Raw genomic sequence first — 15603 nt, 5'->3', positions numbered from 1 at the left:
GGACCAACTTGGAGAACTTGTGCTTCCTGCCTCGAATCTTAAGTTTCTGTGCTATTAAGAGGTCCTAGTTCCAAGAGGTGGGACCTTTTCACCAGGAGGGATAATAAAGATTTCAAACCTCAAAGATTTCTTCGTAGTGTTGTTGTTCGTACTAGTCGACCAGTGCACAAAGAGAGGAGCTAGGGGTGCTGATGTACAATGGGACAGAGAAAAAGATATTAGGATTCTCCTACCTCCTCTGGGAAGCTCGTGCACACCCTGTGTCACCATGGACTGTCCCTTATGTCTGAGTTCACATCTCGGGGTTGGAACACAGTGAGGCAGTAGGATTATGAATTTTGTCCTCTGCCAATAGAATTTACTTTAAGTCAGTGTGCTACATGAGCAGATTTTAACAGATGGCCCTGTGGCTGGGTGAAGAGTAGATTAGCGGGGCTCAAGTGGATTTAGGGAGTTGAGAGGGAAGGTAATTATAATATCCAAGATAAGCAATGGTTATGAGTTGGTCTTGTGTGATACTGGCAGTAGAAACAAGGAGGGAGGCAGATGGAAACTTGGAGGGAATAGAATCAGTAAGACAGGAGTTCCCTTTTTCCATCGAGATCGATCTGCTCAGGGTTGCCTTGGTTCACTCAGTCACAATCGCATGCAAAGCCAGTCACCGGCTCTGGAGCAAGCCCCGCTTGGACCTCTTGCTGGTAGCTTTATATATATTTATTTATAGGACTCAAAGAGCTTGCTCATTGGGCACTGAAGTTACACAGTGCACTGAAGTCCTGGTGTGGGACCTCTCGAGATAAGCCCAATTAACAGAGAGAGAGCTATTCTCTTCAGCAGGGCAAAAGGATTCACATTCTGTTTTGGACACTCAGATAGCACTTCTGCAAAACTCTGATACTGTGGTGTCTGATTGATTGTCATTGTGTTGAGTAGTGGTCACATTGATTGGTGGGAATCATGCAGCAATCCTGAAAGCATCCAGAATCACCCAGTAGGAGGTACCTGGGAGTGGAAGGATGGGAACTCTTGAAGAGGGGAATTCTTCCCCCATAGTGAGCTGGAGGCAGTCGATGTGATATAGGGAGGCCCAATGCATCGGACCGTTATGTCTATTATTTCAACAGCTCCCTTGTATGATGCTCGCTGCTTCTTTAGAGCAATGGTTCTCAACCTTCCTAACGCAGCAACCCTTTCATACTGTTCTTCATTTTGTGGTGACCTACGGCCATAAGATTATTTTGTTGCCACTTCGTAATACTGTTATGAATTTTTTTGGGTCTACTTTTAGTTACAAGAAAATCAACTAATATTGTTGTTTAAAATGTAATAATCACTAAAGGCCATGCCAGTGGTCTTTCAGAATGACCTGGGCCTGATGACCACTCCCCTGGGCTTAGTAGGGACTCAGCAAATGTATGCTGGGTCACATAAGAGGTAGATAGTCTAAGGAATGCCTAGGAACATGTTCATTAAGCTGTTAAAAAATGTGTTTGTTTGTTTGTTTTTTAAATAGAATTTAAAATAATGCCCACCACAGTAGGAACTCAATAAATAATTGTTCAACTATTTGAGTTAAGTTCTTTTCTGACAATATCCACCCTAAATGCTAGTTCAGAATAGATGTTAACGGTTTTCTTTGTAAGATAATTTAGTTTCCATGTAGGGAATTAAGTTAGTTAAAGCTAAAGACCTCTTACTGTTGAAGCATGGCTTGGCAGAGTCTTCAAAAGGCTCTTGACTCATTGAAGCCTCCTTGGGATATTTAGGGCTATGGGACTCTGGTGAGAGATGAAGACTCTGAAGCCTGCTGGGACCCTGTTTTAGATGTGTGTGTTTGTGTGTGCTTGTGAGTGTGAGTGTGTGGTGTGTGTGCATGTGAGTGTGTATGCATGTGTGTGTATGAGTGTGTGCATGTGTGTGTATGAGTGTGTGCATGTGAGTGTGTGTGCATGTGAGTGTGTATGCATGTGTGTGTATGCATGTGTATGCATGTGTGTGTGTGCATGTGAGTGTGTATGCATGTGTATGCATGTGTGTGTGTGTTTGTGTGCGCACGCACGCACGCACGCATGTGGAGGCCTGAGGCTGACATCATGTGTCTTTCTTAGTTGTTCTCCGTATTATGTTTTGAGACAGTCTCTCTCTGAACCAGGAGCTCACCATTTGGCTACCTGGGCTAGCCTGCAGCCCCGGGGATCCTCCTGTTTTCATGGCCCCAGAATTGAAATCACAGGCACAGGTCACTACATTCAGCTTTTATGTCGGTTGTGGGACCAATCTCAGGTCTTCCTGCTAGTGTGATGTGCACTTTACCAACTGAGCCATATTACCATTCTGAGAATCCACTTTTTGTGAGTCAGGTGGTGATTGGTAGTGATTGGGTGGGCGTGGGCATACATGGGGAAGGCCAGTCTTTTCGGGTTAGGATAATTATAGTCTTTCTGATTGCTGAGGTTATCAGTACAGGTTTTGGAGTTAGATAATTTTGGATTTAAATCTTTGCTGTCTTTGGCTTTGTGACTCCGAGTATTTAAAAAAAAAAAAATCAAGCCTATTTTCTTTCTTTTTAAAAATTAGGTTTTTTTGGGGGGGGGTTACTTTGATTTTCTTTGCTCCACTTTATCCCCCTTTTCTGTTCTTCCTGGTGGTCTCTTGCCTCTTCTCAGATAGCCCCGTTCTGCTTTTTTAGAGGAAAATGTGAAATTTTTCTTTCTGCACCTGGCTTATTTCACTTAACATGATGATTTCCGGTTCCTCCCCATCCCTTCAAATCCTATCCCTTTGATTTTCCGTATGCCTAAACGATATTGCAGCGTGAATATATGCCATATTCTCTCCCTTCATCTGCTTTTGGATCTCTTAGGTTGGTTCCACCACTTGTCCGAGCCCCGTCTTTTGTATTTGTTAGATGAATGTCTGTGTCATCTGCCTCAGGGAGTTGCACTGAGAATCAAATTGATAAGAAGACATGCAGCATGCTTAGTTCAATGATCGGGATATCGAATGCATTCAATAAATGCCAGTAATAATGGTAATTCAGCCAATAATACTAATAACCATTCCATCTCCCTAACAGTGTCATGCTTTCCTTGCATTCTATGTACTCCACGGGTGTCAAGATTTTCCTCATTTTTCCGAGAGGAGGAAGAAGCTTGGAGAGGTGAAAAAGATACTACCCAGCCATGTAAATGGGGGGAGGTGAGCCAACTGGCCCAGTTTTCTGACCCTAAACCTCTATGGCTCATGTCATGGAAGTCTTAGAGATAGTTGAGTTCTCTAGCCTAGGCCAGGAACAACACCCAAAACAAGACTCTAGGAGAGAGAACATGAGTGTGTGTGTGTGTGTGTGTGTGTGTGTGTGTGTGTGTGTGAAAAGGTAAGCTCTCTAAGCACTTAGGAATCTCCTAATCACAGAGGGCTCTTTTCCCTGCCATTTAAACACCAGCCCAAGACCATTCTACTAAATCTCTCTTTTTAGAAAGTAAATTTAAGTAAAAGAGGCAAATGTTCTATATCCCTGGGTCTCCATCCCAGCCTCCGACCTGACTTAAGACTTGATGAACTCTGAGGTCAAAACACTTACTTGGATTTTAATTCTTTTTCTTTGTCTGTTTTGTTGTTTCTTTGGGACAGGCCCTCACCCAGCTGTCTTTGAATTTGTTATAGCCAAGTGTTGGGTTACAAATATGTCTTGGGATACCTGGCTGCACTTTTCTGTCTCTTTGTAACTGAGTGATCCCTTCCACTCTCTGGTTTCCAGGTTCACTCAATGCTGCACCCACATTTCCCACCTTTGGGGGGAAGGAGGGAATGACTGGGGGCAGAAGCATCCATCTCCTCTCTGGGATGGCTCCTCTGAGGTCTATATTTCTTGCCTATAGTGACCAGGGAATTTTCCCTTATTGATTGCTTTCTGTAATCGAGCTTAACAAATAGAACTTCCCTCAAATGATTCTCCCAACTAAACTGATAGAAAGCTAACCTTGTTATATTTATTGACAGAACATTGAAATAAATATTATAGGTCTAGAGGGAATGTTTCAGCTCATTGATTTTTTTAAGGAAATAATAAATGGAGCCTATTCCCTTTGGCATATTATGCTGGGAATAATCTGAAAAAATGCTTAGCTTGTTCAACACAGAGCTTAGAAACCCTCCTTCCACTCCCGGCGGAGCAGGGGCCCTTTGCATAAATCTGCTCTGGCCCAGACAATCAATTTTCAATTTTAATTATTTTCAAAACTCGTTTATTATTTGCTTGTTCAGTGAGTTGGGAGCTTTCCCTTTTAGTGAGTTTATAGCCACAGTGGTCAGGCCTCTGGCTTGGATCTGAATGCCTGGGATGGAATCCTTCCCTGTCCCTTGTGCCAGGGACTTTAGAGCTAAAGCAGTGGCCTGCCAACTCTGCACTACAAGCCCAAACCAGCCTACTTCCTGTTCTTGTAAATAAAGTTTTATTGGAACTCAGGTAAGAGCCAGGCACAGCAGTGTGCCATATGTAAACTCAGTATTTCAAGTGTAGAAATAGATGGCTTCTGAGGGCTTGCTGGCCAGCTAGTCTAACTGAAACAGCCAGCTCTAGGTTCAGTGTAAAAAATGTGGATTGCAGCAGAGGAAGAAACTTAATGTTGACCTCTGACTTCCTTATTGACATGAAGGCAAGTACACCTTCACATATATGTAACACACACACACACACACACACACACACACACACACACCCCATATGCCACACACACAAACTACACATACCACATACCACACGCACACCACACATATACATCATACACACACACACAAACCACATACTATACATACACACACACCACACATACTACACACATATATACACCACATACCACACACACACACACATCCACACAACATACCACACACACAAACTACACATACCACATACCACACACACACCACACATGTACATCATACACACACACACAAACCACATACTATACATACACACACACCACATATACCACACACATATATACACCACATACCACACACACACACACATACACACCACATGCCACACACAAACTACACATACCACATACCACACACACATATACATCATACACACACACAAACCACATACTACACACATATCACACACACACACCACACATATACATCATACACACACATAAGCCACATACTACACACACACACACACACACACACACACACACACGCACGCACACACACATACCACAGCACACCACACCATGCAAAGTAAAGCCTTGTGCTACTCCATGCCCATTTCTACCCCTCTAGCACTTGGAGGGTTTTTATCACCTCCTCCATCACTTGGTGCACTGTGCACTGGAGGATTCGGTATCTGCCTTAAGGGGTCCTTTACTTGGGTGGTGTTCATATGTGGCACAAATATGACAGGGACCTGGAATGACTTGCATGGACTTCAGCAGCCCTTTGGGGAAATGAGCTTAAGCCATGTTATATACTCACTTCCACTCAAAGGTTTGGGTTACCTGAAGTCTTCATTCTTGTCCTTTTGTCATCTCTGGCTGGTACTATGTCTTTGACCTTTCATCCAGGCCAGATTGACTGAGTTTCTGCTCCACCATTGTGCCAGTGTTTGCTCCTCGCCTCCATTCTCAGTCCACTCTAATCTGGTGTCTGTCTAGCCCATGACTGAGTGTAGGTCCTTGTGTCTCCAAATCACAAGGGCAGTGCTCTCAGAGCTCCCTCCCTGAAAGTCTCCCCAACAACACTTTTTTCTCCTCCCTCCCCATCTCTCTAGAGATGGGGAAGGTCAGTCATCATTGTCAGTGTGGCTACAGTTGGAATCACTTTGAGGACACAGCACTTGGTGTTCCTAGGAGAGTGTTTCTGGAGAAGTTTAACTGAGGAGGGAAGGCCCATTCTGAATAGAGTTGGTACCAATTCCTGGGCTACCTAAAAAAGAGAAAAAAAAAGAGAAAGTGAGTTGAGCATTAGTTTTAATTTCTCTTGCTTCCTGACTGTGGATGTAAGTGACCAGCCACTTCATGCAGCTGCCATGTGGACTGTATCACCTCAAACTGTGAGCTTATGGACTGTATCACCTCAAACTGTGAGCTTAGTTTAATTGTTCTTGTCAGGCATTTTGTTACAACAAGCAAACTAACTCTCATAGAGTCTCTTTCTGTCCAGTTAAATTTGGGTTGCTTTGGCAGTCACCTGAGTCCCTCCTCTTACCCCAGGTCACAGCTCCAAGCCTCATTTATTCTCTCATATTTTCCTCAAATATCAACCAGCAGCCCAAATCTCCTTCTTGAACTCCTAAATCCACATTGGCCTGGTACATGTAGCTCCTCCTGTTCAGATCCCAGGATTCTGCAGTCTCGCCTGTTCTCTGGAACCGGCTTCTTGATTCCTGTTCTTGAGCCGTCTCCCAGGTTTCCATCCCTCTCTTAATGCACAAGCTCTGATCATCTCTCGCTTGGATAACTGATTAATTAATTAATTTGACAACTATGTTACTCTGAACTCCTCACTGGGGAAAATCATATTGAACAAGGCAGACTGTGTCTCAGCTTGGACTCTCCATTGACAAGAAGGCAAATATTTAATTAAGATCACTTCAGATAGACTCGTGGAGAAACTAACCTCGAATGACATGAGCACAGGGACCAGAGGTAAGCTCCTGGGGGTCGGGAGGGACTCTCTGAGGAGGGGACATTTCAGCTGAGATGTGGATGACAAGAACAAGCAGCCATGTAGGATGTTTCAAGGAGAAGGAACAGTTGGTGAGATCTGAGATGGGAAAGAGCTTGCTCGCTCAGGGGGTGTAAAGAGGCTGTTGGTTGCTGCTGGCACATCGTATGCACGGGAGAGGCCATCAGATCATATATCTGAAGAGGGGAGGACCAGCGGGACTGAAGCACTTTTTATTTGACCATAAGGTGAAGAGAAGCCTTTGGGGGCACATCAAGTCATATTCTTTGACAATTATATACAGGGCCTCATTTTGTAGCCCTCGTTGGTCTGGAACTCGCTATGTAGTCTGAAATTCACAGAGACCCAGCTATCTCTGTCCTCCAAAGGCTGCGATTAAAGGCATATATGCCACCGTGCCCAGCTACACAGTATGTTTTGATTATATCCATGTCCAAAATTTCCAACTAAGCCTCCTGTATTACTCCAACATATCCCCTTCCTACCTTCGCACTGCTTCCTTTAAAAACATTTAACAAAACTAAACAAAACACAGTATCTCTGGTTAGCGCCCTACGCATGTGTGATCGCGTGTGGCCACTACGGCTGCAGGAGGTCCATGAGCGCATCTGCCAACTCTCATCCAAAAGAGTGAGCTCCGATGCACAGGTTTGGGAACTCGCTGTGGCCACTGTGTGTGGAGCAGGTGGAAGAGGTTGTTGTGGAGGTGGGGCACATGGAGTCCGGTGCATCTGGTGGCTATGATGGGGATGGTACAAAGGGGCAGGAAGGGTGCGGAGGGACAGGACTTGTTAGGAGGTAGAGTCTGCTGGTTTGTTGATAGAGAAAACAGGCCCTGGTAAGGGATCAAAGACATAGGAAAAAGGGGGTGGGGGAGATTCGAGTAAAGCCTCTCCTTCCTCACTCTCTGTGCTCCCTTCCTGGAGAAGAGAGGCTACTAGTCATGAGCTTCACCTCTTCTCATGCTCATGTTCTGGCAGTTATAGAGAGATCCGAGGGGCTAAACTGTTCTGGCCTAGAGGCAGCCTAGTCTGGGGTGTGCCAAGGATTGGGCAAACCTGGAGGGGTCTAGTCCTTTCTCTAGCCTTATGTATAGTCTTTGCCATCAGAACTAAGCTCTCATCCCTGTTGTCCTGTGATAGCCAAGCAGTAAGTCTCTAAGAGTCTCCAAGGCTGAGAGACTACACGAAGTCCTCCAGGCTCTCTCAGCCCGACTGAGTTCTAGTCAGGAAGAGCAGTGTCCTTGGGGTTAATCAGATAGTCTGGTCAAAGGATCCACATGGGCAGCCAGCTAAACTGTGGGGCCTTGGGTAACTGAGTTCAAATTTTTCGACTTCTTGTTCTTCCTCGTAAGTGGGCAAATTAGATCTGGCCTTTACTTGAGTTTGGAAGATCTGGTACCAAGACCTACTACTGTTCAGGCCCATGGGGAATGATGGATGTGTTCCTCTGTAGACCAAAGGGGAAGAGAGTTTCATTTTTACAGGAGGAGGCAAATTCTCCATGGGTAGGTTGAAGAATAGTCTAGTTATTGTCCTCCTGTGACCCATTCAACTACCTGCTGCTCCCAGTGATCAAATTTAGTGAGCAAAGATCTAGAGGAGTTCTATCCTCAGGGGCTAGACAGAAGACCAGTGAGATGGGCCTTGTGGGGAATATGCATGTGCATGCATTCATGCAAGCGTGTGTGTGTGTGTGTGTGGTGTGTGTGTGTGTGTGTGTGTGTGTGTGTGTGTGTGGTGTGTGTGTGTGTGTGTGTGTGTGTGTGTATGTGTGTGTTAGGCAGGGCAGTACCAGCCATGGTTTATAGACTATAGGAAGTTAAGCCTGATACTGTTGCCCTCCTGAGTTTTCAAGAGAAGTCAGAAATCTGGAATTTTATGTGACATCTCCTGAATTTTGCATTGCTGGCAACTAAAGTCAATTAAAACAAAAATACCAGCTTGGGCCAAACAAAGCTGCAGGATGCATTTGGCCTGCGGGTGGCCAGTTTGGGATGCCTGATATAGACTCGCAGAGGGACCCAGGAATAGTCACGATCTAACAATAGTCAGGTGCTTAAGCCAATAAAAAGCACAAGGAAACACTGCCCTTTCATGCCCGTGTCTTCTGACCAGGACCATGTGCCTCACATCTGCCGAGGATGGACATGCTGGCCCCTTTGCCTTTCCTCTCCTGATTCTATCCAAGTGCGTCTGCAAGGGTCAGCCAGCCGAGGGCCGAACACAGAGGATGCTGCTTTGCCTTCTCCCAGTGTGTGTGCACGACTATTTATTTCCTCGTTTATTCCACAAACCCTTCTAATTATCATGTGGGGTGCACTCCTGGTTTTGTGTCATGTTAAAAATTATTTGTAGGGGTAGGGAAAGAATGCAGTTGGTAAAGTGCTTGGCGTGCCCGTATGAGGAAACGAGTCTGTGTACCTGCTGATTCCTGGGTCTCATTAGCCCGTCAGTCTGGCCTAGTTGGTGAGCCTCAAGCTGGTAAGAGACCTTGTCTGAAAAAGCAAGGGGGTAGGGGCTGGGGATTTAGCTCAGTGGTAGAGCGCTTACCTAGGAAGCGCAAGGCCCGGGGTTCGGTCCCCAGCTCCGGAAAAAAAAAAGAACCAAAAAAAAAAAAAAAAAAAAAAAGCAAGGGGGTAGCTTCTAGGCAAATGGCACCAGAGATTAAGCTCTGGCCACTGCATGCACATGCACGCAGCTGCACACACATGAACATGTTTCCCCCGCCACGTACAAATTATTTGCAATGATACCAGACAAATAAGTGCTGTGCAGGCCTATTAAAGAACTATATGTCACACTCACACGTCTACCCCACATACCCACAGAGAAACATCTGGGAGGAATTCTACCGAATGCTGACAGTGGTGGCCGTAGGTTGGGTTCAGGATGTCTCCCAAAGTCCCTCAAAGTTGCTTTTCAGAGACAAGCGTGGTGGCACACATCTGTAGTCCCAGCATTTGGAAGGTAGGCACAGAAGGATCAAGAGTTCAAGGTTACCCTTGGCTCCAAAACAGTTGGGGTTACCTCAACACTGTGTCTCAAAAGAGATTCAAAGGTGCTCTTTAGCCTGTGCTGGGAGATGGGGTGGGGGTGGGGTTGGAGGGGGGAGTTTCAATGGTAGAGCCTGGCGGGAGCCTTTAAGTCACATGCATTGAAGGGGGAGTGGACCCCAGTGCCCTCCTCTTTTTGTGTCTAGCATTTGTATCCAGTTGAAGGGTTTTGCTCTGCCTCGGGCTCCACACGATTACTCTGTTCCCTGAAGAGCTGCTTCACCATGGGCCAAAGCCTAAGCCTAAGCCTACCAAAGACTCAGACAACTGAGACTACCAAAGCCGTGGGCGGAAGTACACCTACTTGTCTTCTTCACGTATCCATCCCCCCAGGGATTTGTTACAGGGATGGAAAGCTGACTGGTGCTGTCTGCCTCCAGGGACCAGGCCTCTGTGGGTTTTATCTTCTTCCCATTCCTTCATCTCCACCTCTCCGTAGCTTTTATGGATGTAAATATCAGAATTTTCAAGAAGGAAATCATTATTTTAGAAATTAGAAAATTTTGATATTTTGTATTTGCAACTTTTTTTTATCATAACATTGATTTTAAAAATTGAAAAAAAAAAAACAAGAAAAAGAAACTGGGGGACGGTGGAACCAAGGTGGCTCATTGGGCAGGAAGTGCTTGCAGAGCAAGTCTGGTGAGCTGAATTTGATCTCTAGAACTCATGTAAAGGTGGAGGGGGAGGACCAACTCCACACAGTTATCCTCTGGCCTTCCCTACACACGGCCCCCATCTCAGCCACACTCAGACAACATAAAAACGAAATTGGCAAATACAAATTACTATCAGAATAAACGATTATATATATCTGTCTGCCCTGCCTGCTTATCAACCTTCCTACCTGTTTTTAAGTTTAGAACCCAGAGCCTAGCACCTGTTAGACAAGCATCGTGGTTCCCAGTATCTTCACCAGCCCCTAAGCTAGTATTTAAAGACTGGCTGAGGAATGGGTGATGGACATATACACCATTCCCAAATCACCTTTGCCCCTCTCTGCCCCTACAAGGGATGGCCATCTGCTCGATAGCTCTTTGTAGTGACTGGGACATAGGGCTACAACTCCATCAATCCAAGGCCTGTCTCCTTGTCTTACACGGTGATTTTACCCATGAGATTTAGGACACTTTTACCATAATATTTATTCCGTTTTATGGCTTTAAATATAACACTAACTCCTAATAATCAATATTGATTTAACTATAATATCTTATTTATAGACACAGTCCCCTGGTTTGCATATGGACTCAAGCTATAATGGAACAGAAATCAGCCACTCACTCTCCTGGCCCCTGGCCAGCACCATCGGCCTCTAATGAATGGCTGTGAGGCCAAATGAAGTTTGTAGTTTGTGATGTTCACTTATCCCCATCCCCACCAACATGGCTTCCTTCTGCCCACCAGTGAGTCACTGGGGGCTAGGCATGCCCATTCTGATGTCCTGCCATCAATCCTAGGTTACAAACATTACAAATGTAGAGATCACCAGCTCTAAGCAGAAGTGTGACTGGAAATGAGACTGGTGGGTAGAGGACTATGTAGATGTAGAAAGGCTAAGCTAAGGCTTAGAAAAACAGAGACGAGTGCCCACCTCATCCCAAGAGGCTCTGGGATGGAACTCTCAAGATGCTATTGTTGTGGCCATCATTAGTGTTGTAGAAGTGTCTGGCAGCAAAGGCTGCGGCTGTCTCTTGTAGGGACAGACACTGGCCTGGTCGCTATGATCTGGTGTGGCACAGGTTTGCGAGGAAGGGTAGAAGAAGACAGACCATTTACCTGGAGAAAAGAGACCTGGGGAACCTAAGAAGTAAAGGAGCTAACTTGCTTGCATTTGCCCAGTGACTGTCTTTCACTGACTAGGATGTAATGTCTATTGTCCAAAAATTATATCTCCTCTCTCAAAACATTCTGGAAGCTTCACTTTATTTGATGAGGATGGTGGAGAGCAGGCACGCATGCACGCACGCACGCACGCTATTCACTTACACATCTGAGCACAGCTCCAGATTCCCCAAGGCTTCGGCCCCATAAATCATCTCTTGCCCTTGGTTACAAATTAGGGTGAACTCCAGGACTTTTGGAGGAGTCTGGCTATTTTTCAATTCACATAACAGAGGGTGTAGAAGTTGGAACTAATGATGGTTCGTTCCAACTGTCTACTTCCTACGACCTAGGAGAACCTGGAAGAGAGCCCGAATCAGGCACTGCCTAGATCAGTTGGCATGCAGCATGTCTGTCGGGGACTGCCTTAATTGTTAATTGAGGTGGGAAGACCCCAGTGTGGGCAGCACCATTTCACGAGCTGAGCCCTGGACTGCATCAGAGAAAGCTAGCTGGGTAGCAGCCTGAGAGAGCCAACAAGGATCCCTGTCCCCTCTGTACTTGACTGTGGATGGGATGCTTCTTTGGAATCATGGACCACCACCCGCCATTGTAAGACAAGTGGGCTCTCTCCCGTGGGCTGCTTTTCTGTCAGGATGTTTTGTTGTAGCAATGGGAAGGATGCTAGGATGGAATTCCCGAGGCTGTTTTGGCACTGTGTGGCCCATGAAGAAAACCAAACCAAACCAACATAGAAACCACGAGTAGAATGTGCTTTGCAAGAGCCTCTGCTATTTTCTTCATGTCCCAAATCCTTCCTTAGAGAACACCCACACACCACCCCGACTCCCTCCACTCTTGTCCCCAGGTAACTCTATCAAGGTGTGAACATCTGTCTAACCCGGCCAGTCAGCCTCTTTCTCCCAACACGGGAACTCAATGAGCGAGGCGGGGTGGGAACAGAGCCATGCAGTGTTGGGGCCAATGCGGGCGCTCCCCCCTCTTCCTGGTTCTTGAGACACCCTTCCGGTTGTAGCATGCCAGAGTGAGGAGGCCACAAGAAGCATAATGATAATACCCACAGTGTTTGGGTTACTCACAGCTCACAGGACAACCCCGAGCTTAGGGCTTCGAATCAGTTGTTTTGTTTTCTTTCCTGGTTCTGTGGGTAAGCTGGAGTTGGCTAGGTGATTCTCACTCCGGTTCTGTCCTGCCGTTGTCCTCAGGTCACGGCTAGAGCTGATGCCATCTGGACTTGCAGCTCTCCTGTATAAGTTGCTTGGGTGGTATCGAACAGCCGACACTTGCTAGTGACTGATGCTTATCAGCAAATAGTGGTTCTGGGCAAGGGACTCTTCTGGAGCTATTTCCAGACCTTTCTGTGTGACTTGGATTCCTGTTGCATGTGCCTGGGTTCTCAGTGGAGCAAGCAACTGGGGAGAAGGAAGCAAAAATAACCAAGTCTCCTCGAAAGTCAGATCTCAAGCTATCACAGTGTCACCCCTACCTTATGAGGACAAGCAATCGCAGTCCAGTTTAGACCTCATAGCCACTCACAGGTGATTGGACCAGCGGTGACCAATGGACCAATCTAGACCAATCACAGAGCCCCATCCTAGGCCAGAAGAGAAGGATCAGCTGTTCTTTGTGTCCTTTGCTCTGCCAGGCTCCTGACAACTTTTCCTTTTCTCCGTCATTGCTGGACCTGGGCTAAAGTGATTAGGGAGGAATTGGACCAACAGTAATGATTTCTGATCATAACGGTTGCTAACCATGTACGTGCAAAGGCTGCTTCTATTTCCTTCATTCCCCAGGAGACTCTTTCGATGACTCCCATTTTATAGATTGGAGCACTGAGATGAAGAGAGGAGGGAGCAGGGAGGAGGCGTCATTGTTAAATAGTAGGGACTCGAACTAAAGGAGGGCGGAGGGATAAAATCCCATGTAGCATCTCATGGAAGAGGGACCAAGAAACTGAAAAAGTCCTCACCTGTAGGTGTCTTCCCAGTGAGTAAATGGCTTCCTATGCCAGCAAGTGGACCCAAGTTTGGATCCCTAAGACTCATGTAACCCCAGTGCTGGGAGACCTGGAGTGAAAGGGATCTCTGGGGCCAGCTGACCAGTCCGTCTAGCTAAATCTATGAGTTCCAGACCCTGGCTCAAAAAGTAAAATGGAAGTGATTGAGAAAGACACGCAGTGTTTTACCTGTGGTCTCTACACTCAGGGTATACACATGCATGTGTACATGCATAGAGAGAGAGACACAGACATACAGACACATACAGAGATAGATAGATAGATAGATAGATAGATAGATAGATAGATAGATAGAGATATTCTTCCTAGGTTTTCACCCTCCTGCCTTTCGAAGGTGGGTGATGTCTCCTGTCTTGGCAAGGCGACAGTAGCAGGTACCAATGGTTGGCTCAATCATGGCTATATCTAAAGCTTGAGACATCTAGCTTCTGTTTGTTGTATCTGTTGTGTGTGTGTGTGTGTGTGTGTGTGTGTGTGTGTGTGTGTGTGTTGTGTTTGAGACAGGGCTCACTCTGTAGTCCTGGCTGTCCTAGAACTCCCTACGTGCTATTAACCTCACAGGTTGAGAATATGACCACCTATAGTTTTGAGCCATATTTGAAGCAAGCTTAATTAAATACTGGCCAGGATGACGGACTCTGGCAAGGTTCATTCCAGGGTCATATTTTGGAGAGGCTTAAAAAGGCAAACCCATAAGGCCATAGTATTTCCCATCAGGCTTAGTCAGGGGCAAATGCACATCCTGAGGTATTTCCTGCCCGCGTACCTCTTGACTACTTGTGATCAAGCACATTCGCAGGAGTTGAGTCAAACAAACTTGTTTCAGGGAGCAAAAGCGTGCAGCTTGGTATCTGACCTAAATAGCCTCCAGCATTTTAGAAAGTATCTGTCCTTGGGTAAGGGGGTCACAGCTGAGAGACATTTTTGCTTTATGGCTCTCTTAGGCAAAGTAATTAAAACTTAAACTTTTGGCTGTCATAGTAGACCAGGCTGGCTTCGAACTCACAGAGATCTGCCTGCCCCTGCCTCCCGAGTGCTGGGATTAAAAGTGTGGATCACCTCACTCCACTCTCTATTTCCTTTTTAAGTGTCCTATAGACTTCCTTCTATGTCAGACCTGGGGTAAACCAAGCACTGAGAACAGTATTGTTATTGACAGGTTCGTTTGGACTAGTCATAGGTAGAAAACCAGGGATAGCAGTTCCTGTCATGTCACTTGGAGGTGACATTCATCATCTGCTGGGCAACCTCCCTACCATAGAGACTCCCTCTACCTACTTAGTCCAAGGCAGACATGAGGGAAGAAAGGCAGTTTCTCCCTGGTGACTGGACCAATTCACAACCTGCTGCTCTGGCTGGACGCTAAGCAGATCTCACTGTGTCCCCCCTTGGAGATGGCAGTGGCAGATGGGGTACATTTGCATGACACCAGCTTCAAGTTGTGCCAGTGAGGAGATACTGTCCCACGAAGCAGGGTGGAGTCTTAGCAGCCTGGAGTCCCAGCTTTGAGCTGTATTTCCCTGCACTACTGAAAGGCCGATGTAGGTAGTGAGAGTGGACTCTTCATGGGGACTCTGAGGAGGAGGGAGGGTCCTCATAGAAGATACAGTAGCCGTGCAATTTCTGGGGTTACCAACCCTTCTGAAGCCTGAGGAGCTGGGCCCACACCTCACTCCATTTTTTTTTTATCTCAGTGACTCTCAGCACAGGGAATCACCAGAACGCATTTGTAGCTTCCTGAAAACACCCGTTCCCCAAATCCCTTCACAGGCAGCTCAGAGCATGGCAGAAGGCACGGCCTCTTTCCCCAAACCCTCATCTCCTTGAGTTCTATGAGTAGGGCTCCCCACAAACCTCTCCTTTTGATACAGTCTCATGTAGCCAAGACTGGCCTCAAACTGACTCTGTAGCCCAGGTTAACCCTGATGCCCATTGTACAGGGCTCTGGGATTATGAGTGTGCATGGTCACTTCCAATTTTGTGTCCA

General features: G+C 46.3%; 1 long non-coding RNA gene across 9 annotated transcripts in view; it reads left to right on the top strand.

Moving 5' to 3' along the window:
- LOC102548116 (uncharacterized) overlaps positions 1 to 15603 on the top strand; it is a 136631-nt gene that overhangs the window by 105445 nt on the left and 15583 nt on the right. The window lies entirely within an intron of this gene.

The sequence above is a fragment of the Rattus norvegicus genome, chromosome 5, assembly GCF_036323735.1.
Source record: "Rattus norvegicus strain BN/NHsdMcwi chromosome 5, GRCr8, whole genome shotgun sequence".
Lineage (NCBI taxonomy): Eukaryota > Metazoa > Chordata > Mammalia > Rodentia > Muridae > Rattus > Rattus norvegicus.
The sequence above is the reverse complement of the archived record's forward strand: the minus strand, read 5'-3'. Positions and strand labels throughout refer to the sequence as shown.